This window comes from Corvus hawaiiensis, chromosome 3 (genome assembly GCF_020740725.1).
Source record: "Corvus hawaiiensis isolate bCorHaw1 chromosome 3, bCorHaw1.pri.cur, whole genome shotgun sequence".
In the NCBI taxonomy this organism is placed as follows: domain Eukaryota; kingdom Metazoa; phylum Chordata; class Aves; order Passeriformes; family Corvidae; genus Corvus; species Corvus hawaiiensis.
This window is the reverse complement of record NC_063215.1, coordinates 43,512,435-43,536,587: the sequence shown is the minus strand read 5'-3', so window position 1 is coordinate 43,536,587 and position 24,153 is coordinate 43,512,435. Positions and strand designations below refer to the sequence as shown.

The following is a 24,153-nucleotide window of genomic DNA, read 5'->3' as shown; positions in this document are numbered from 1 at the left end:
TGCACAACCTCATGTGAAAAAGGGTCGAGTTTAGGATAGATGGAATACACTAAACCAGACTTCACAAATTTTATTACATGTGCAGATAGGATAATTCTAACCTTGCAGGAAGCCAGACTGGATGACTGCCCTTCTCTCATGTTCATGCCCATTAATTGAAACTTTCCCTGCATGGGAAGGCTTTCATTCAGAGCTGGCTCAGGTGTATAACAGCACACCCACTAAGGATTGCTAGAATTTCCTAGTTCAAACCTACTTTCAGTATCACAAAAAAAATCTGGTAACAAGGTTTTGTTAAAATAGCTAATCATTATATGCCCAGCTTTTCCCCAGTTTGCTATAGCAGTTCCTTGTTCCAACTTGTCTTAGCAACTTCTGCTGTTACATACGAACAAAACCAAGCTCATTCAAAACCAAAATTCAGCATTCTATAATGAAGAATTCAGCTACAATCTTCAGGGTACCTGTAAGGCATAATTTACCATAACAAAACATTAACATTAACTGATATCTCATAACCTAATGACACCATGCTGAGTTACACAAAATAAGAATGGATTTTTTGCTATTGTTTTAATGTACAAACATTCATTCCAGTGGTAATGTCATACAGTTACACTACGAACACACAGAAAATAAAAATTTTAAGTGTTTGGACTTTTTTTACTCTTTAGAAAATCTTTAATAATGGGATAATTCCTTTTCAGACAAAAGAAACACATTTGTGGAAAAAAACAAATCATATGCAAGGCCATGTTTTACTGCTTTACATTTTAAAAAAGACAAAGCATACACATATATTAGTCAAGCAGAGTTGCAATTTTCATATAGTCATAGCTCAGAAAATACAACCACTTGTTCCCTTCAATGCTTGTATTTTCCCCACATTAAGTTATAAATTGGTCTCCTGCAAAAAAACCTCCAAAACAAATAACAATTAAATTTATCCTCCTGAAGAAAAAAAAAAATCCTAATTCAATATTCCACTTTATGTAATGCCAGGATATTACATATTTAAGATTTTTTTATTTATTTCAATTTAAATAAAATTGAACCTGCTGTTTGTCAATACTAGGACTTCTTCCTCTTATAGACGTGCATGCAAAATCAACACTTGAACAAAATGCGGAGTATTTTGAAAGTATTTTGACCTAAGATCTTCACAAACCAAATGCATCTCACCCAATTTTAGCCATTACAAGTTTGACATCAAATCTAACCTAGACATCTACTTTATTTCTAAATGCCAGAAAACTGCTTCTTTCACCTCCTGTTGGAGAGATGAGTCTCAAGATAAGCATCTTTCAATGTCTTCTGAAGAGCCCAAGAAGTCTGCTTACAATTAATGGCAAGTTTTATGATGGTGAGAACTAAGCAAAGTAAACCTCATCCTGTGTTTCTGAATCTCTGATAAGTAGAAACTAGTCTCAGAAACACACCTATTGTAGCTATCCATTCATTGTATTCCTTTTAACATACACAGTTTGAGTAAGCATAGTCCGGGCATGTCATAACCAACAACAATTAAAAATCAAGGCACGTTCTACAATGGTCATTTTTGTCATCCCCCTGTATAACCAATATGGACAAGATTAGAAGGCAGCATATAAAAAGGCAAGATCACTTCTCATTGTGGAAATTGTACTGAAAATAATGGCCATTTTCTATCAAGAATTAAAGATCTAAAGTAAGACTGGAATGCTTTCATCTATAAAAACAATTTAGACAAAAAAAAGCCAAATCAGTCCTCACTTCCTATTTAACATGTGAATTGGAAAGGAAGCTATTTTCATCTAAAAGGTAGAAAAAAGGATGCAGAAAAGCTAGCCTTATCCCTAAAGTAAGGTCATCCACATTTCTCTGCTGTGGTCCCATGCTGCTGACACACTGAATTGTTCTGATGCATTCAAAAGAACATTTAATGCAACTCCTTCAGCAGCAAGGAATAGGAAGTCAACAGGGAAGCCTTCTCTGAAAAGGAAAAGGACTTTTATAAAAGAACAAAGGAGGCAATTTGAAAGGAAACGTGATGTTACCAATTCAATAATATATTGCATTGCTGTATTATGTACTGTGCTTAAAAAATAATAAAGCAGAGTAAGTTTTACTTGCCTACTGTAACTAAATAGGTTATGCAGTTGTGTACATTTTGCGATCTAAATGAAACCCATTTTAAATCATAACCTAAGGGACTTGCAAATGTCACTAGACTAACAGAGATGATCTCTAAGTGCAAGTCAAATGAAGGTTGTACTAAAAACCTAGGAGGTTCTTCAAAATAGCCTTGTCAGTTTTAGTCACACGAGTAGTGCTTAGTGTTGCTTTTCTCATGGTATTTGTATGCCTTGTATTTAAGCAGTAGCATGCTGATAATATGGTGATTGTTTCAAAATAGGAGTTGCAACATCTCACCCCTCTGTTCCTACCCTGTGAAGATAAAAATCTATGTATAAAAGCCTCCCATTACATTTTCTTTTACTGCCATCCCAATATTTCAGTTTTGCACAGTGGGTATAAACATGATATATACGTATATTTAGTCCATCTAGCTTCTCTAATATATTCCTTACCCATTGATTGCTTTTTATTAATAAAATACCACTTAACCTCAATTATACTATGTAGTCAAGTTTATCTGCTGAATTATCAATATAGTAATTGGTAAATTAGCTGTCCTACACATAATCTGAGGACAGCATTAATACACCAGCCTTACAGAAGGGAGAAACATAACAGGGCAGGTAACTGATATGACCAAGGTCATTGAAAATATCCTTGTCAGACACACTAAAAATCAGCTGGCTTCTGTCCTGTGCTTAGACCATGTCACTCACTAATGCAAGTCTGTCAAGAAAAAAAAATTACATCCAGAGCATACAGTGCATCATAACAACTGTCTGCTGCCATTCTGGAAAGCTACTTGGAGTAACAGTTGTTGCATGAGGAGGAACACACCAGATTTAATGATAGAGAACGAAAGCCACACATTTTGCTTACAGTAATTAATATTATAATCTTTGGTTTACTAAACATCTTTAGCATGAAGGACACTAGCATATTTTACAAACAAAAGGCTTGGCATAAGGCAAGGGACAAGGAAGTAATACCATAGAACTCCAGGCTGGCTGAAAATTGCTTCTGGTCACATATTGTGTCAGGCCAAGACGTACCCAAACACTTGAGCAGTTTTAACAGCTTTGGGAGATGTAGCTACCTCAAATCCCTGCACATAGGCAGGCATAAGCAAGACAGATGTGTTTTTCTTGTCTGTTAGTTATTGCATTTTGAACTAATGTGGACAGAGACATTTAATTTCTCCTCTTAGCATGGCTGCACTGGTAGGGCTGAAAAGTCCTCAGTGACCCAGGTGGTTCTGCCGCCTGCACAAAATTTTTCCCCAGATCTGGCCAAGTTCCCTACAGGATCTTCCTAGGAACCTGGAGCAAAATGACAGTAGATCAAAATGATTGAATATTGTTTCTAAATGTTACATCTGAAATAAGAACCAGGTCCAAGTAATTGCTGTTCTTATGATTTTAATATCTGAATTTTTTTTCCAAATGAGATCCTGGTGTCACGTGAGGCTATAGTAAGAATGTGGGTTTATCATTAAAAATTGCAAGCTCCCAAATCTTGATGGTAAAGAAAAGCTTGCAGATGTGTCTATAGTATACTCTCCTAATACCAGCAGGTAATAACATACACTCAGACCTATTTCTCCCTTTTTGAGGTTGTTGAAACCATCTGCTTGACCAGAGATATCAGATTGATTTCAGCTCAGAACTGTCTGTGCATCTTGTTCTTTATTCATGTTAGTTGACTCTACTCAAAAGTTACAAACAGAAATGAGATCAGCAGTGCCTGGAGGAAGATAGGAAAGAGCAAGCAAAGTCTACAGAGCCCACACTGTATTATTCTATTGATTCACAGTAGTGGGTCTCACCCAGCCCTTAGAGATTCCCATCCTAAACTTTCTTTTTCAGTATATTTTAAACAGACATAATTTCTAATTGCATGACCAATGTCGCAAAGGTCTTGGCTGGATTTGTAGATCTAAGTGCATTAAATCAAAAAAAAAAAAAAATTTAAAAGACACTGTCTTGTCCTGTGCACCAGATTCTAACATCAGAGATTTGATGCAATTTATATATTTATTATTTATGCTGTGTTTTATTAGGTTTAAGTGGAATTACCACATTCTCCTGAATTATTAGGTCACAGATATGTACAGAAAAATGCTTCTCCCTCTTTGTATACATAAAAAATTGGGGTGTGTTTCCTCATTATAGACCCTGCAAATAAGTTTAGCAGTCAGTTGGACACCATACATGTTCTCTGAAATGTTTTCATTGCAAAAGATTTTTCTGTGTTCAGCAGAATAAATTAGAAGCTATTTCTCCAAGTATCAATTCATTTGGGTTTTATTAGGCAACTCTGCAAAGCTCTGGATTGAACAGTAAACATGCACGTGTTTCTCAAATTTAGCACAGAAACAACTACAACATTTGAAGACTAGGCACACTCCTTATAGTATAAAGTAAGAACAGTAAAACAATAAAAAAGTATATAACACTGAAGAGTCAAGGATAGTGAACACACCGAGATCATTCTACAAAAGAAACAAGAGTAAGAAATATATTTCTCACCTAAATTAGTCAACATTATCCCATGAAGAAGTTCGCACACATTGTAGGGTCTTTTACTTATGTAATTGCAACCTAAACTAGTCCCATCTGAACACTGGTAAAGTAATCCAGACTATAATCTAAATTATATCATAGAGTGCCAGAGAATAATACATTAAGGTGCATCTCTTAATGACAGAAATACACAAAAAAAATATGTCAGGAAAAAAACCCAGAAGGAATACATAACAAATTTTTCTCTTATTAAATCAGAACCTCTCATTGTTGGATCTTATTTAGGTACTGTAGTCACTTATCCATTGGACTGAAATCTGAGCACCTGAGTGTGCTCTAGATTGTTCGGGAGATGGAGGGCACAAACGCATGAAGTGAGTTAAGAGTTAATAATTGGCTGCTGCCAAAGTCAGCTGGAGTCCTTCAGCTGTGTCTTACCCAGCCTTTTCATCCAGACTTCCAAAGTCTTGTTTCTGGCACTTGTTTGATTCTTCAGTGAGCTCATTTAATTCATTCATTAGCAGAAAACTAACCACAGAAAAAAAACCTAAAACTGCTGGTTTGTCAAGCTGCGTTGACTCACTGGAAGCAGGCACAGACAAGGGCCAGGAGAGGAAAAAGGGAGAGGATGGGTTCAGAATGTTGGAAAGAGGAGGCAGAAGTCAGCCATCAGCATCAGACTACTAAGGTACCAAAAAGGATAATCACACATGAACTAAACATAGCAAGTAAATATCAAGTGATTGCCTTCCCTTAAAATACAGAATACCAGCTGCCCACTGTGCCAAATTCTTTCTATTTCAAAAGCATACTACAAAGTAGCCACAGCACTGAGCAATTTCCTTGTATTTATATAGTTGGTCTGGCATAGTGGAAAAATACTTCTTCATTGCCAGCTATGAAATAAAGTCCTATATTGCATGTAACTGTGTGGATTGAAAAAACAATCATCACTGTCTGACTAATCTAGTGGCATTTTACAACGGAGTAACCACATGAGTGGACAAGAGAAAAGCTACACGTCATCTAGTTAGACTTCTGTAAGGTCTTTAACACAGTCCCTCACAACATTCTTGCTAAAGGCTATCTTATTACAATATATTACACTCACAGAATATTCTGAGTTGGAAAGGACCCACAAGGATCATCAAATCCAATTCTTAAGTGAATGGCCCACACAGGCATCAAACCCACACCCTGGGCACTACTTGCACCATGTTCTAATCAACTGAGCTAACCTCAGGCTTAAGTTCTAGTACCTGGAGAGTGTCTATTACAAGCTCATTTTCTTAGCTAGACTGACGGCATATATTCTTTATTATATGCCTGACCTTTAAAATCAACACTACTGTTTTAGAGATAATTTTGCTTCAAAATTAGCAAATACAGTCTACTGATTAATTTACCACACAAAGCAGTCAATTTCACTCTTTCTAAATTGAGAGACAACTAGATTTATAACATTTCCTGTTTCTTATTTTACTAACCATTCAGTTCCTCCTTCATCAAACTGCTTTATACCAATTATCACAGACTCACACTTTCATCCAAAGGTTCCAATTTTAAACTTTAGCAAAACCTATCTGTGATTGCCAGAAAAAGCTGCTCACCTTTATTCTTGAAAAACCTTTGTTGAATTCCAATGAGAGATGAAGCTGTGCTGTTAAAAAAATTGCAGAAAGAAGAAATTGACAAAGAAACAGAAAAGGAACATCCCTTTGCCTTAGACAAGAAAAGAAAGAGGTTTACAGGCTAGGTTATAGAAGCACGCATGATTTAACTGTTAGCAGATAGCATATTATCCACAATTCTGTGAAATCCAGTCTGAGTCAGAAGGGACCCATCAGGATCATCGAGTCCAATTCCTGGCCCTATGCAGGACACCTCAAGAATTCTACCATGTGCCTGATGGCATTGTCCAAATGCTTCTTGAACTGTCAGGCTTGGTGCTGGGACCATTTCCCTGGGGAGTCTGTACCAGTACTCAAACAACCTCTGGGTGAAAAGCCTTTTCCTGATATCCAACCTAAACCTCCCCTGACTCAGCTTTATGCCATTTCTTTGAGTCCTTTCACTGGTCATGAGAATGAAGAGATCAGTGCCTGCCCCTTCACTTCCTCCCATGAGGATGTTGAAGACAACAAGGAGGTCTCCCCTCAGTCTCCTTTTCCCCAGGTTGAACAGACCAAGTAACCTGAGCTTAGTGGAAAGCCTCACATGGTTTTTCCTCATAGTGGAAGAAGCTTCATATGGCTTCTTCTCCAGACCTTTAACCACCCTCGTGGCCTTCATTTGGACACTCTCTAATAGTTTAATGAGTTTTTTATGTTGCAGTGACCAGAACTGCACACAGGACTCGTGGCTGCCCCAGTGCAGAGCAGAGCAGGACAATCCCCTCCCTTGCCCGGCTGGCGATGCTGTGCTGATGCACCCCAGAACACAGTTGGCCCTCTCAGCTGCCAGGGCACTGCTGACTCATTCAACTTGCCACCAGCCAGGACTCCCAGGTCCCTTTCCATGGCACTGTTTTCCAGCTGCTCATTCCCTGGTCTACACACACAACCAGGTTTACCCCATCCAAGGTGCAGAATCCAGCACTCGCCCTTGTAAAACTTCGTATTGTTGATGACCGCCCATGTCTCTAAAGTCTCTCTGCCCTCAAGGGAGTCAACAGCTCCTCCCAATTTTCTTATCAGCAAACTTACTTAGTATTCCTTTGAGTATCTAATTACCTGGTATAATGGGAACATCATTAGGGTTATCAGTAATCAGGATAATATGAGAAAGGTGAAGCCACTTTGAAATTTAAATATCTTGAGTTGATTTACAGCTCATGAAAGACTATAGTAAGGTATACCTTTCCTAATTAAGAAAAAGCTGTCACACTTACAGACTTTCTAAGATATAAACTATGTCCTGAAGGGAAAATATGTTGTGATACGTTCACTCTATAGCTATATGCACAATCTTTTTTCATTCCACAGAGAAATACTTCCACCATCAAACATTAATTAAAGAATGACTTAAATTCTGACATCAGTTTCTAGATTTATCCTAAAAGGGAATAACCTGAATCCATCTCTTATCCCTTGAGAATTAAAAGAGTTCTCTTCATTACCATTTTCCCCCCAAAGGTTAGAAATTGTTTTAAAATTCAGAACAATCCTCGTCCTGTTCCCAGAATCCTCATCCTTCTGCTCTAGTCAAGTCCCAGGAAAAACTGTTTTGGCACCTACAGTTAACATCACAATTCCCCAGAATAATGAAACACTCAGTCCTTTTGCTCTTTCTGTGTTATTCGTCTGTCAGACTTTTATCTTAACATTGCCAAATCAAGTTTTTTCTTTCTGTATCAGCTAACAAAACTAAAAAAATCCAAAAGGTTCTTTAACATTTTGCAGACTATAATGAATATAAAAGCATATTAATAAATTTCAGCATAGTAACTCCTCTATGCAATGCAAAAATCAATAGGAAGGCATGGACTGGCACTTTGAAACAAATTCTCAAAAAATCCTCCTCCTTAAAATTATCCCTACAGACATATATTCTGAAATTAATTGGCCATCACATACTAAAGTAATGGAAACCCAGAATATCATCTTCAGTTTTTAAGGACTGATTCTGAATTTAAGTTATGCTTAATTAAAATACAAACAATCTACAGACCTTTCACTATTAAACAGTGCACTGAATAATTCATCTTTCACAAACAGTGTGATATTTTGGAACTCAATGTGAACCGGTAAAATGGAGATTGTGGCTGTTCCTCATTTCAATTGCTGCAGTAAATCTAAGAGAAATTAAGGAAGTCTAAACAGAGTCTAAAAGCCAACATTGGTGATATCCTTGGTGTGACACTAATAAGACAACAGTGATACACCTCTACCATATATCACAAATAATTGAAAGTTATTCATTTTTGTGAACAACAGCTGTGGTTGGGCTCCATTGAACACTGTCATATTCTTATACTCTAAAGTTCATTTTTTTCAGTTAAATGAAAACCTTTGTTTGACTACTCCACAAATATGGAGAAAATATTAAAGTGGAGAAAAGTGAAGTTTTATGTTTTAAGGTTCCTTTGCAGAGCAACAACATAAAGACATAAGGAGAATTTCCTGTAAAAATCTTCATTTAGCTGCAGAAAAAAAAAAATTAAGTACTGTCATATTCCATTCCTAAAGGGGAATGCCTTGACCTGTCTGAAATTAGGTTCCCTTTCAAGGAACAAGCTTATTCAATGTCTGTGAATGTCTATGCTATGTTCTAAGCCTGCCAATTTCAATTCCTTGCAAATATATATCTTCTAAATTTCAGAAAATCATTTTGCTTAACAGTGAAATATTTATTAATATTTATATATCTTTTAACTATTTTACATCAAGGTCAGAAATTGAGGTCAGAGAGGGGAATTCATACTTGAAGAAAATGCATTCTTAACTTTCAATTTTAATTAGTTTCAGAAGAACTTGGTGCCTTTCTAAATCATAGATCACTTAGTAAAGACTATAGAAAATTTTTCATTGTAACATATTTACATTTATGAGTATTTTATTTAATATTATCTCTTAAGCACCAAATATGTAACCCATACTTGATTTTTAACTTTAAGCCTGCAAGTTTGAACTGTTTTCTACTTCCAGGAGCAGTGGTGTTGAAGATCTATTTTAGAAGAATTACACAGCTTAAAATCTGCCTCCAAGAGTTCATAGTATTTCCTTAGAATATAGTATTGTATTTATACTATAAAATAGCATTTTCTACAACATTATTTCACACAAAGCTGCAGAGATAAAAATACTGTAACTGCATATGTTCACATTTGAGTATCATACAATTCTGACAGGAAGAGGTAAATATGTGGATATTAAAGACAAACAGACAGTAATATATCTTCCTGTCAAGTGAGAATTTTAAGAACTTCAAAGTTATACGAAAGAAAAAAATAGAGACACATTCCATTTAAGCCTAGTGGCTATGAAAGGAGATCTCTGATAGTAAAAATATTGTTCAGAAGTGGCTCAGGGTTGATCTCTTTAAACTATTACTGCTTTCTAGATCCCTGTCACAAATTCATAAATATGGCTCATACATATGTGCCCAAAAACCAGGTCCATAAATCAGTGTAATAACATGAAAGTAATAGACCATTGAATGTTTTCCCAACAAATAAAACCCTATATTCATTTACAGTGTATGTCATGGAAGACATACTCCCATTAAAAGAGGAAAAATATATTCCTTTGGCTTTTGCCTGAAGGATGGAGGTTTCTCAACTCATTCCAAGAGCTGAGAAGAAAGAAAGTAGCAGGACAAAGAATTCACAGGACAGGCGTTTGATTCAGGAAAGTCTGTCTCTTCACACTTTTAATGGCTGTGAAGTACAGGGACAAGGGCTTTTGCCATGAAAATAAATAATGTTTTAAGTAGATTTTGGAAGGAAAAGCACTGTAAAGAAAGGACACTGTCAAAATAATTTTAATGGACTGTATGACCAGCAAATTGCAGGCCAAAGTGGAGCTGTAACCAGAAACACGTCAAGTGTGGCCACCACAGTTGCGTATTCACAGTTGCATGGATATATTGTCTCCATATTAGATCACTGTCCTCTTTATGTCTCTTGTTCTTTATTGTATTCCTTTTAAGAAACTGAAAAACAGACTTTTTTTTTTTGAGGGCAGATTATTGGAAGAGTTACAATAATATTAACTCATTATGCTAATTAGAGGACAATTATACTTTTTAAAAATTAATTACATACATTGGCTCTTTCTTATTTTCTAAATCAGTCCTTTTCATGGTTTCAGATATCTCTGCTCTTTTAACTGGAACAAACAAACGAACTTCTGCTAGCCCCACACAGTCCTAAAAAGGATGATTTGAGATTACACTCAGCAGCTATACTACATAAATGTATTCCAGACAGTAAGGCTGTGTTACTGAAGACATTGAGGACACAACTGAAATCTTAATTTGACATTCAAAACTTTTCCCACCTATGACAGCACAAGGGAAAAAGAGAGCTTCTCAGACCTTAAACTGAATGGTTAGGATTAGCAGTTAAAATATTTATTTATAAAATGAATATATTTGTTATAGAAGTTAAAGGCCCTAAATATAGAACTACACCATTTTTAGAGCCTTTTTTTATAGCAGAAGCACAAGCAGTGCTGTACAAATGTTAATATATCTTTTTTTTAGGGTGAAACTCTGCTCTAGTTTATTTCAGTTCATATGCACATAGGGTCAGGAAAGATGGGATTAAAAGGGTTTACCCTTAATAGGTTTACTCATATTTTTTGTTGAAAAATACATTGTAGCTCCCACTTAAATGCACAACCAGGCAGCTGAAGCAAACCCATTATATTCCTAAACAGAAGCTGGTTCAAGACATAATTTTTAATTATTTATTAATGAAAGAAGAAGTTGCTATTTTGAAATGTTGTTGAACTTGAACTAGAACTAAATTGGAATGACTTCAGCCACAGCTGAACAAAATGAAACAATATACTAGTTCATCTCCTAGCACATAACACTGTCATTCAGATATGGCTATGGCCACCCTTGGCACAGTTGGAAGAAATGTGAATACGAGCAGAGACTAAATTGAATCTGCAGCCTGCTACTGGAATCATGCTAAACTGGGGAAGGATTTAATTGCATTGCAGGACATTGCTTTTGTTGTTCCTGTGAGCAGCAGGACTGTGTGCCCCCAGCCAGTGGTTGTTGCTGACTACAGCATACACAAGCCAGGTAGAAAGTTTGATTTACCGTGCTTTCTTAGAGCAATGCTGGACTTCACTATTAGTCTGCTCTGCTGATAAATTTTGCTGGACAGATGTCTAGACGCTTGTAAAAATGTAACCCCCAACAACTGCTGCTGCTACTGCAGGAGACTCACTCTAGCTTCCATGGGTGACTGAAGTGTCATTCTAATAGCTTCTAAAGTGCCACAAAATTGTGGTAAGGGGAAATACAAAGAAACATTAACAATATAAACAGGTATATTAGTGTCCTTCACATTTAACTGCCAAATCCTCTAGGCTTGTTTTTTCGCTAATTTCTACATTAACATACCATAATATATTTGTTTTTATTTAGGTGTTGCTCATTAAGAAGTAATTTTCTATAGTAGTTTTATGCCATACCTTTCTTTTCTTTCTTACAAGCAAGGGTGAGGAGTATCCCTATACATGGCATGTCTTTTGACAGCACAGTTTATCTACATTTTATGGTGCTTCAGTCCACCCAAGCTGGTATGTACAAAGTATGAGATATCTAAAAATCCCATCTGTCTCTTTTTGCACACAACCTGTCACCAGGTACACAACATTGCCACCGGAACAGATTGTATGTGCATGACTAATTTCAGACCTGGCCCACCTATATACCAGGTAGTGCTTGCAGAGTCAGAGGTAAGAGAAGGATTGTATTCATCCATGCTCCTCTTTCTTAACTAAATCATGACACAAAGTTAAAAGTACTCTCCTAAAAATGAAGAAAACTTTAGAAAAATGAACACATGCTTTTCCCTTTATCATCTCTGATGGAATTTTTATTCACCATATAATTAAAGGAGGAAGTGAACAGTATGAAAATAGAACCTTAACATCTGTAAAAGCATCTCAGAAAAAAAAAAAACAAGGGAAAAATGTTACAATATTGAGAAACAGTATGAACCAGGACCACAGCCGACAAAAGATTGTTTAGTTAGTAATGAACAGACTATAAAGGGGGACAGAAGCAAACTTACTTGGAAATTGATCATAGTTACATATTTATTAATTTTTAACTTTTCAGAGATGATTTGAGAGCTGTAAACTATTTTAAATAATAAGTATAATAATAATTTTTTAAATGTAGCACCTAGAATTAAACCATGAGGTCATTTGGAATATTTTGCTGAACAGAGAGCTGCAGCAAATGAAGTTGGCTTTACAGCAGCTGTAACATCTGAGCCATCAATAAAGAAATTAGCTACTCACATTTGAGATAAAGGGCAACTTATGCTTACAATCATCCGATCCAAAAACTGCTGTGAGAGCAAAGCAAACATCCAGCTCATAAACCTATCAGTATAATTTTTTTGGAAATAGTTAAGAGGTCAGCATTGAAATTCTGATTACAGCCAAAAACGTCAGTGGCTGCGGGAAGCAATTTAAGAAGTGGTGTCAGCTCTCATTGACTAAATAGTAAATCACCCTTTATTTTGGAGCTGATGTTAGGATACATGATATCACTAAACACAAGTCTAGAATTCTGTAATAAGTGAGGTGGAAACAATCTGTCACAATATTCTTCTGTCCACAATGTGTTTTTGTCACTATTAAATGTGACTTTCATCCCTTCTGCTGTCCCCAGGTTGTCGATCATCAGCCTCACTCTGTCTTCAGCTTGTACCTTTGTGAATTGTGTGCTTTAAGAAAGTCAGTGATTAGGAGATTTGTTATTTTTAATTCCTGGATTACTTGATTTTCCCAAAATGAGAAGATAACTGTATGGGGTTTTTTTTTAAATCAATGTATAACAAATGACTATAGAACTAGTGATTGAATATATTTATGTAATATATTCAATCCAAACAACCTTATCACTACCAGACAGTTTGTAAACTAAGGAGATTTAAAAAAATAATCAAATGTAAATTTTGATTTGCTGTTTGGAAAGACTATAAAACTGAGTATAATTTTGAAAAGCAGATGTTTCCAAATTTAAGTGAGAGAGCTCTTCAACTCCTTAGATGGAGTTGCATTTTTTAATCTCCTTTATTAGAGTATGAACACTCTGGTCATGAAAAGGCCATATTCAATCATTCATTCTATAGTCATTAATTATGTGTTTATTTAGCACATGCACTCTGAATAAATAAGTGTAAATGTTCTTTGTAACTCATAGAAAATGTAGGGGTTTGTAATCTATTGCGGTAGAAAAATGTCACAATGTGTATATATATATATTTTTCAATTTGCTATAATTAGAAGCTTTTTATAGAGACTACAAATTTGTAACAGACCTTTTTATCAAAATATTTCGGTGTATACTCAGATGGATTAGATAGTGTAAAATAACTGAGAAAAATCAAAGCTGCTATGAGTGCTGAATCACTGAACTTAGGTAGGAAAATGCTCTATTGCCTTCATGTTTAGGGAAGGGTTTCCAAATGCCTATTATGTATGGTCAGATATTCCCAAATGTGAACAGAGCTGAAAATAGGAAAGTGGTCTATGAAACACTCATAACATTATATGAAAAAATACACATCTGCAAAACTGAAAATCTGATACTTTAACATTATCCTGTAATCTGATAGATGTCAGAATCAATTACGATTTCTCCTATTAAGTTCCTTCTGAGAGTGTCTAAAAATGAAAGACACTCTCTTTTGACTGCTGCTCATTTGAAATTGGCATTTTCATGTGGCAGATGGTGACCTTATCCCTGTGCTTTAGGAAAAATGATTTTTATTAAGCCTAAACAAGTGTGAACAGTGCTAATTTCCTGCAGCAGGCAGAATTTGAATGAGAGCATATAATGATTGGAAGAGTCCTGCCTCACCATATGGAAAAATGCACATTATGCCAACACAGTAGATTACTAACAAGACAGTCCCTTACAAATATATCCAACTTTCCATTTTATCAGTAGTCATGGGAAGCGTATTTATTTCAAGATTTCTAGGAGCTGCTGAGGATTGTTTGCAGCTAGTTCATATCCTAAAAGCTAAACACTTTGTAACAGTGACGTTGGAAGGACTACATGAAGTATAAATTGTAGTTAAAAATATCAGATGGAGAGAACCACTGTTGGTACCTGTCAAGACACAGATTTAGTATCTAGATAAAGACTATGTAAAAGGACAGACGTTTTGAAAGTGTATGTTTAATATCTGCATTTAGAAGTTATTCGTAAACTTGATATCATGGATAATGATCTTACCACTGTCTCTAACCAGTAAGAATGCATAAAGAAAAAAAAGCAGGGTCTTCTTGGAGGTGCACAGTGACAGGACAAGCACTGAAATCCTGAGTAGATTCTAGTTAAAAAAAAAACCTCTGTCAAATGGACAGGCACCAATCCACCTGCCTGAAGTTTGCCCTGCTTCGAGATGGAGATTAGGCAAAATGACCTTCGGAGATCCCTTCCAATCTAAGTTATTTTGTGTATCTCTAAGGGCAGGCACCAATCTAGAAGCAAGATGAGAAGCAGCATGACTTTCCACAAAATATCAGATTTCATTTTAGGGTTTCTGACTAAATCTGAGCTGAATGACTTTAGGAATTCTGACTGAATTGGAGCACTAATTAACTGATCCCAAGGAAGAAAGGCAATCATTAATGTTGTGAGTCTTTTGTCTTTTGAAAAATATTCTTAATAATACTCTCTAGGACTTTTTTAATATCTTAAAAATATATCATGGAAATATAAATAGGATTTCTAAAAATCAGAAATATTAACAGTAATTAATTTAAATTATTAAAAAAATAGTCCTTTACTTATAGATTTAAATTTCCAAAACTTGAAACTGACATTGTGAATCTAATTTTGCAAGCAAATCATAACAGTGTTTTCCATCCTTCAACTGAGAGAACATGACCTTCTTAAACAGAAAAGATAATATATTTCTCTCTCCTAACATGCTAAGAAGAACAGAAGGAATAAAAGTCACACTAGAAACTTGAATCCTTTTGCCCATTCCCTTTACAATCAAATAGATTGCCAGTGTTGGTTTCAGCTGCTTAGTAGTTTGTGAGAGAAAAAAATATTACAAACATACTAATGTTTATTTTTGCAGTAACTCTGTCATGGCTGTGACCTCTAGGTGGGACTGAGGGATCCACTGTTTGATGAGGAAGTCAAGAGCACTCTTGAGGGCATTGAAGGAACTTAGGCTGGATAGAAAACTAAAAGTCACCACCTGACTTTAAAATGTCAGTGAAGATGAGATGAACATTCCTTCAGGGAAAACAAATAAAGTAGCAGAAGTGGAAGGTAGAGAGCAAAGCTGAACAAACTCACTCAAGGGATTTTCCTCCTATATGATAGTTTTATTATTATTTTGATACACAGACACATTATTTAGGAAAGGAAATTTCCTAAATTTCCTAAGTTTCACTTCCAAGAGTGGAAAATCTACTCCAGTCATATCTGTTTCATTGCTGCAATACCAAAAAACCTGATTACAGGTACCTGAATCATTAAAAAAATATTATTTAGTGACACATTATACTGCATTCTCTCTCACATGACATTTGTCTCAGTTCTTTTAGGGAAAGTTTGTATGGTAGTTTGATTTATTTAAGACTTACACTTCATTCTGAAGTATAGATGTTATATGAATATTCCTGGATACTGGGAAATATAAATCCACATTTTGCTTTTAAAAGAGACACGCTTGATATATGTGACAAGTGGAAGAATTAGAAATGGTCATTCTATCACCTTGCCATGCTACAGAGGATACAACTTCTTGTAGCAGTCAGATACTTCCCTTCTCTGGTCATTCCCCAGTTTGAACTGAAGCCAGTCCTATTCCCCCCTTCCACTGTTTAAATGTCAGTCTCCAGTTTAAGTCAAACTTTTTCTGCCTTCTTTTACCAGTCTTATCTGTTGTGCAATTCTTCTCTTCTTTTCATAAAAATACACATCCTTCTTGATTTCACCTTGCTTGAAATAGCTGTAGGTTTATACATAAACAATGGGGTACAACCTGACCGAGAGTACAAGAGACAAGTTTTGGTTACTCAGAGAAGTCAGGGATTACAGTCAAAGTTAATTGTTTGCATTTGACTCAGTGCTGCTTAACGAGTTTGCACCGTTGCCACCTTTGCACTAGGACAGAACATGTCCACTCTATAAAAGAACTGCATATACTAGTCATCAGCGATCACAGAGAGAGCTAATGATGCCAAAAATGAATTTTTCCCTAATATGAAACTGCAGGTAACCTTAAAAACAAGTAAAAATAGAACTTCTTTAGTACGTGTTTTGATATTTTGGGTTTGTTGTTATGTGTACCACCTAGCCTCAGACTAATGTTTGCCAGGTATCAAGTTGACGTGAGAAGAAGGGAAGGTCAGGAGTACACAGGAAAAAAAACCAAAACACTAAAAAGCACACTTCTAAGGGTTTTTTTTTTTTAATCAGTAAGAAAGTATATAAATAAATAAAGGATAAAATAAAAAGCTTGACCCTAAAAGCCAATTTTAAAATATTACTTGTAGTTAACAAAAAACTGAGACAAAAAAGAAAATAGACTTAAATAATAAAATATTCATTTAACTAAATATTCATCCAAGATATTAATATTTCACATAGTAACTGTTGGAATGCATTATAGTCCCAATGAGATCTTTAAGCACTTTTTCCTTAGAATTCCTTTGTTTTTAAAGGAAACTACTCATTGTGAGGAGTCTTCAAAGTTTGTTTAACTATGGAGAATGCAGTAACATTGCTTTTCAAATGTAATATTGGATCTCTTGGTTACAGTACTCCTAGCTTCAACATGTGTCACCCTTAGGATGCCATGTTACCATTCATTAGAAATAATGAAGGCAGGTAAAGCTTTATTTCCATAAGTCTTTTCTACTTCTCAATACCTCAGAGAAAATCTTACATTACAGAGCAATGCAAGGGTCCGTCCTTTTAGACATCTGAAAAGAAACAACAAGCCACATACTAAATTGGTTAGCTTTTTGTGCAGGCTGAAACAGGGAATGCTGTGTTTGCAATTAGCAGGACTAATCCATGCCAGGACTGAAGGAAACAGCATGAAGTAGAGTCAGGGGAGGTTTAGACTGGATTTTAGAAAAACATTTTTCACCCAGAGGGTGCTTGAGCAATAGAAGAGGATCCCCAGGGAAGTGGTCACAACACCAAGCCTGAGAGATTTCAAGAAGCATTTGGACAATGCTCTTAGGTACATGGTGTGATTCTAGGGGTGGTCTTGTGCAGGGCCAGGAGTTGGATTCAATGATCCTGATGGGTCCCTTTCAACTCAGCATATTATATAATTCTAAGACTCTGTAACTGCTATGTTTTTTACAGCCTGGCAACTATTCATTTTTTCTAGTAAAAAAAAATGAAAGACAGGAACTTTGTAATTAGTGGGACCACTGACATGGTAATCAGTGCATATGTTTACAGTTTCAGAGTTTAAGAAAATGTAATACCCTTTCTTAGATCATATTTATGCCATCATCTTTCTGCTACCCCATTATGGTACAAAGTCCTCAAAAATGGACCTCACCAGCCAAAGAAACCTTTGTCTGCTGATGATGTCACCATTTTATCTCAATGTACAGCTTTAACTATTAAACACATACTAAAATTTTCAATCTTCCTTTGCATGTTTATGCATGCAGTATTCCAAGTAATACCATGGTGCTATCAAACTGTTATTTAAGAACACAGGAGTTAAAGAAAAGTTACATTTTAGTTTTGTGGTAGGTTGACCCTGGCCAGCTGTCAACTGCCCACCCAGCCACTCTCTCACTCCCCTTCTCCCTCCTTTCAGCAGGGCAGAAGGAGAACACAAGATGCAAAATTTCATGGGTTGAGATAAAGACAGAGAGATGTTAATTTACCAAATAACATCATGGACAAGACAGAGTCATCTTGGGGAAAATTAATTTATGGCTACTTAAACAAGCTGAATGGTGGGTAACAAACAAGCACAAGTTAAATTGGCATTTTCTCCAACTCTCTCATCCCCTTTTTCCCAAGTTCAGCTTCACTCCTTCTTTCCCAGCTGTCCTTCCTCTAGTCCACACCCACTGCAGCACAGGGCGATGGGCACTGGGGGATTGTGGTCAGTACTCAACAGCTCCTCTCTGCCACTCCTTCCACCTCACACTTTTCCCCTGCTCCAGCATCAGTCTTCTCAGCAGGCTGCAATCCTTCAGGATAAACCTGCAGTGTGGGCCCTCCACAGGCCACAGTTCCTTCAGGGAATGTTACCTGTTTCTGTCACGGTCCCCTCCACAGGCTGTCCACAGATACCCTCCCCATGGCTGGCAGGGTAATAACTATAACATCTGGAGCACCTCCTCTCTTGCTCCTTCTCTGATGTGTCAGACATGCCCGACTTTGCAGAAGGACTCAGCTGTGTCATGTGGTGGGTCTATTGGGGAACTCCCTGAAACCAGCTGTGTTCAGTATATGGCAAGACCCTGTCACAGAGCCCACCCCCTGCTCACCCCTTGCCACAAGTATGAACATGACTTTCAAAGCACTGGTCTTGTTTTGTTGATTTACAGAACAAAGCTGAGTTAGCTGCTGATCATCAAGCAATAATAGATTTTTATGTAGGATTAAAAGGAAAGAAAGGAATTACACTGAAAGGAGGTCAAGACTAGTCTGGGGGAGAAATTATTTTGTTGTAGCTTATCTTGAGATATTGCATTACCCAACTGTATAACTTTCCTATCTACTCTCCTGTGTAGAGAGGTTGCATACAAATCTTGTGAGAAGTTGCATACAAATATGTTCCTTTAGTTCAGCTTTCTTCTCTTCCAAATTCTCTAATACACTTACAAAAGCATATTCTGACAAGTGTCTATTCTGCACGAGAAAATAGGAATAAGTCACAACATTCCCTGCAACCAGAAGGTCTTCTATTCCTGTCCTTCAGTGTCAAAATTAGATGAGAAAGCAATGAGGGAAAACAGATGTAACCCTGTTCCTCTCAAAAGATCATGCACTCAATTCTCAATATGAATAAGAAAGGTAAGCAGGGCATAAACTGAAAGGAATTGTGCTACAGCTGCCTGCATATTCACAGATGTCTTAACCTAATCTTCCTGCCCTTAATTTTTTCATACCAGTGATATTCCATCTATTTTCACAGAAATATTTTTTATTTACATTCTTGTCGATGATCATAACATTCCTATATATTTGAAATTTCAAAAGTTTGACTCTCATAGCGCAAAACTTGTTGGTTGGAATTTGGTAGCTTGATATCTTTTTTAAAAAAAAATGTCATTGCCAGTATTTCAGTCAAGGATACAAGGAAGTTGTCCATTTAGATGGGATTTTTCAGACCCTGGATATGAGACTAACATTTTGTCACTAAGCTCATTATCTGCACACAAGTAAAAGATAGAGATAACCTCTGCATTCCTAGTATCTTCTTTATGCACATTGCCATGGTGGGGTTGGTACTTGCTCCTGTTCAGCAGTCTGTGAGATGCTACAATGGCAGTGGTTTGAATAAAATGAAGGAATTCTAGAACAAAAGGAGCACAGGTCAATGAGATAGAATGAAAAAAGGCTTTGATTTCTCTGAAATTCAGCCAGGCAAATTCCAGCATGATTAAACCAGGGTTTTTTTTACAGTGGAAATATCGTCTTAGGAAGCCCTTCCAATATATTTTCTTAGGGTAACCCTTACATCGGTCAGAGACCTAAAGACTGCTGTGAGCAAACACTACTATGTAAATATTCCAACAGTTACAGAGACAGATAACAGTAAGCAAATCCAAATTGCCAGGTTACGGAGGGGAGCTAAAGGTGAAGCAATAGAATCATTTAGTAGTTCAAATACTGACAGCAACAGCTACAGTTTTAGTTTAGACTTTGTAATGCAAAGCAGAATAGTTGAATATGTTTCAATGGTATTGTTTTGCACGTCAGTGATTGATCACCAAACTTGCTTTCCTGAAGCCAAAGGACCTAAGTGCTTTTCTCTAGAACTAAGCTGATAAATATTATGTCCAACATACCTAAGGGCACAAAAGGTCCTTTAAAAATGTCACTAGAACAAAGTGTACACTTGGAACTAATAATAGCAAAGAGAGTCTGAGCTGTTTTAGAAGTGCTGCAAGGGCAATAAAAACATCCTACAGAAACAGTCCATGTTATTTCATCTGTAGATGGCAAACTAGGTTTTGAAATATTAAAAAATTTGGCATGAGTTTTTTTAGTTTGTCTCTGTATAAAACTAAAAAAACCCCAACAATACAATAACTGAGAACTACTGAAATACAAAGAAAGAAATAATGTTAATATAAAACTTAATTCCTCAAGATCAATATCAGGCGACAAATTCTCAGCAACACAAAATAAATAGAAGAAGCCTTTATTAGTCACTGAATTATGATCTTTAACAGAGTGGAAAAATTAAGCAGGTAATCAGTTCTGTGAAACATGAGGCTTCCAGAAATAACACAGTGTGAATTATGCCATAAATTATATAGCCATACTCTCCAAAACAAGATTTCCAAAATTTGTTTTACTGGAGTAAAATTGACTTCAATTTTTACATGTCGGTTCTTAACTGTTCCGTCCCATATAATGGGTAGAAGTCTACATGCTCTGTACAGACAGAAAAGTTCAAGAGACCACAGATGTCTGCTTTCAGGATGAAAATCTATTTCTCAGTTGAAATAAACAAATAAAAATGCCTGGGAATAGTCTGCATGAATATGTCCAGACCAGTCCACTTGTAGTGGTCAACATTATGTGTCACATTTTTCTGCATCATTCATCATACTTAAGGGCTAACATTCAAGTTTTAATGGAAATGTATATGCATATGATTTTTAACTATTCAAGTCCCTAAAGCATAATATATCACACTTTATCTTTCTTTAAAATTAGCAGTCATGTAACTCTGGAAAAGGGATTGTAGAACAAATTGTATAACATTTTTAAATCACCATCTGAAGGACTGCCAATCAACCAATTATAATTACATATTGTGCTTTTTAAAGAGAAACCCAAAATAGACATGTCCTCATTCATACACTAAAGTATGTAATTTTTAAAAATCTGTAACTTCATGAATTTCAAACGGATGTGCTGTATTGTCTTGCATCGTAAATGCATACGACCTGAGTTATTTAAAGCAAAGTAGAAAGACACAAAATACATATTCTCTTAAAAATACCTATTGTTTGCATGTAGATAGCCCTACCTTGCTCTCTCTACAAAGGACCCTTGAATTCTTTTTAGTGTATACACTCCGTTCAGGAAAAATAAAATTTCTCTGATAGTGTCAAGTAGTGAATATTTAAGTGTAAACATATACCTTTGGAGGTTTTGAAAAATAACACAACAAACAGCCAATTCTTACTGTCTTTGTTCTTAAGCCATGGTCTCTTTCTGCATATGACACAAGCAAAAGGCTTCTTTGAGACGATAAACCCTCAACAGTATTAAAATCCTGAAAGAAAAATACCTTCTCAATGGGAAGAACATCAGAAAAAATTAAACATTTTTATCTTGGGTTTAACAAAGTGATAGGTATTCACCTTCCTTGTCCCTCCAAAGGAGTCCAATGGAACTTATCAAACACTAAGGATCTAAACCTATTCAAATTGCCACATCCCAAAGAAAAAAAAGTTGGATTTTAGCAAATTTAGTTGTCAAGAGATATGAAGATGAGGCATGAGGAACAACAGGCATTTTTAAATATGCTAGTGAATCTCTGCCATTTCTATTTTCAATACTGCCAGAGGTATAAATGACTGAGCCATTTACTGGGTTAAGACCTCCTGATAGTTATTTCACATTATCCACATCAAGTCATAACTTGTTCTGGGAGCTGAGACATACTGGAACTAGTACCTTACAAACAGTCACCTCAATGCCAAGTGTTTCAATTCATGTACCAGTCAGAGAAAATATATGTCTTCATCCAAATTATGTTTACTTTCCTTGTTATTAACATGTTACCCATGTTGTAGAATAGAACTTTTTAAATGCTTCGTAAAGTGGATGACAATTTTATAGAAAGAGTTGCACAGCATCTTTATGCGTGGAATGTGGAGGAAGACAATGAACTTCAGTGAAATAAAAATTAATTTCCAGGTCTGTGGCTTTCTGACAACACTTCTACTCTGCGCTTGACAGTAAACATCACTCTGGTTGGGGTAGTATCAACACAAAGGGCGACTTGAAACCAAGGATATAGAAAGGTCCTAACAGTCAACTTCAGCCTTCATCAGGATTTCTTCAAATCTACAGGCTTTGCCAGGAGGCTAGGAGGGGCAAAAAGATATCCTAATGAGCAGAAATTTCAGGGATATGACAGTGATATTTTCTGACAGAATATCTGAGCTATGAAGAACAAGTCCATAAGTGTATGCCATCTGTGACGATAAATAAAAGTTTAGCACAGACTTGTGTTTGTTAACAACTTCGGCAAGCCATTATTTCAATAAAGCCCTTTCAGACTCTATGGGTTAATCCTTTTTTTCCCGTAAAACTTCCCTCCCCAGTTCTTAATTGCTGTCTGACCAAGCAGGAAATCAAACTAAGGGTGTTATCCAATTTTGCAGGTCCCTGAATCTGCGATATTCATTTTCCTTCCACCCTTCATTTTAGCAAAGGGAAAAATGTCATCCAGAAATAAAGCATCGTGATTCTTCTTTGTCTTAGTTGTATATTATTACCTTATCAGTATCCATTTAGAATCAGCCAGTACAGATTCCATCTCCATACCTCTTTCATTCAGGCATTATAGCATTCTCCATAGGAATTACTGGGATTTTTGCTCACCAAAGGGGGGCTTTTGCTTTAATTTTATGTGACTACCATATTACCTATGCAGCATAGTATTCATTATTTGTATTTATAAACATCCCTGTAGAATACCTGCTGGGAAATAGTAAATTCATAATATTCTCAAGATGCTTTGCAGTCAGTGAACTCAGATTTTTTCCCTAGTGGTACAATGAAAAATGTAGAGCTGATTAAGGAAGCTTTACATCTTGTAGAACTTGTTTTGATAGTCTACAAAGACAAAGAATAAACATATGAACATTCCTTCTATGTGCATTACAGTCTCAGTTGGTCTGATTATCCTATGTAACTTCCAACCATTAAAATATCAACACAACACATGAAATTGTGGAGAATCGCATGTCAATTTTCAAATTATATGCACCCAAAGAAATTAAAATTATAATAATTCTTGGTAACTTTTTTTGTGGGAAGTGATATCATTACCTTCTTGTAAAATTTAATACCTGTTTTTATTATATTTGCTTTCTTTTATACTTTTAAATCAATCACCATAACCTAAAGACTAATTTTCATAATTTCTTGGTTGATGGCTAAAAACAGAACTCTTAGATTTACTGTTCCTTTGTGTATAGCAGAAATTTTAATGGATTTTGAATTTACACATTTAATATGCCAAATAGATACCCACATATTTTAGCAAGATTAATTACAAATTGTCAGCAATTTCTATAGAGAAGACATAACTGTCATACTGTGGAACAAAGGGTTCTTTAAAAAATTCAGTAAAATCCTCACATTTCACACGACTTCAAAAGGCAATGAAACACTTGGTACTGATTTCAGAAGGAATTTACAAAGAAATATTGATCCCCTTGTCTTTAAGTGACATACATGACATATTGTGATTTCTGTTGGTTATTTAACAGAAGCATATCATCACATTGTCACTTCTTCATTTTGTAGTTTGTGGTGCCTACTGTACCCTTTGCTTACTTGGAGATGTAGAAACATGAGGATATTTCCTTAACAGATTTCCCATTCA

The 24,153-nt window shown here is 35.9% G+C and overlaps 1 protein-coding gene and 1 long non-coding RNA gene across 6 annotated transcripts in view; one reads left to right on the top strand and one right to left on the bottom strand.

The window, feature by feature from the left end:
* Positions 1–24,153, bottom strand: part of GRIK2 (glutamate ionotropic receptor kainate type subunit 2) — a 366,043-nt gene that overhangs the window by 297,045 nt on the left and 44,845 nt on the right. The window lies entirely within an intron of this gene.
* LOC125324244 lies at positions 1,542–17,654 on the top strand. Its single transcript, XR_007202887.1, has 3 exons — positions 1,542–1,551; positions 5,268–5,272; positions 17,560–17,654. It is a non-coding gene; the product is annotated as an uncharacterized LOC125324244 (long non-coding RNA).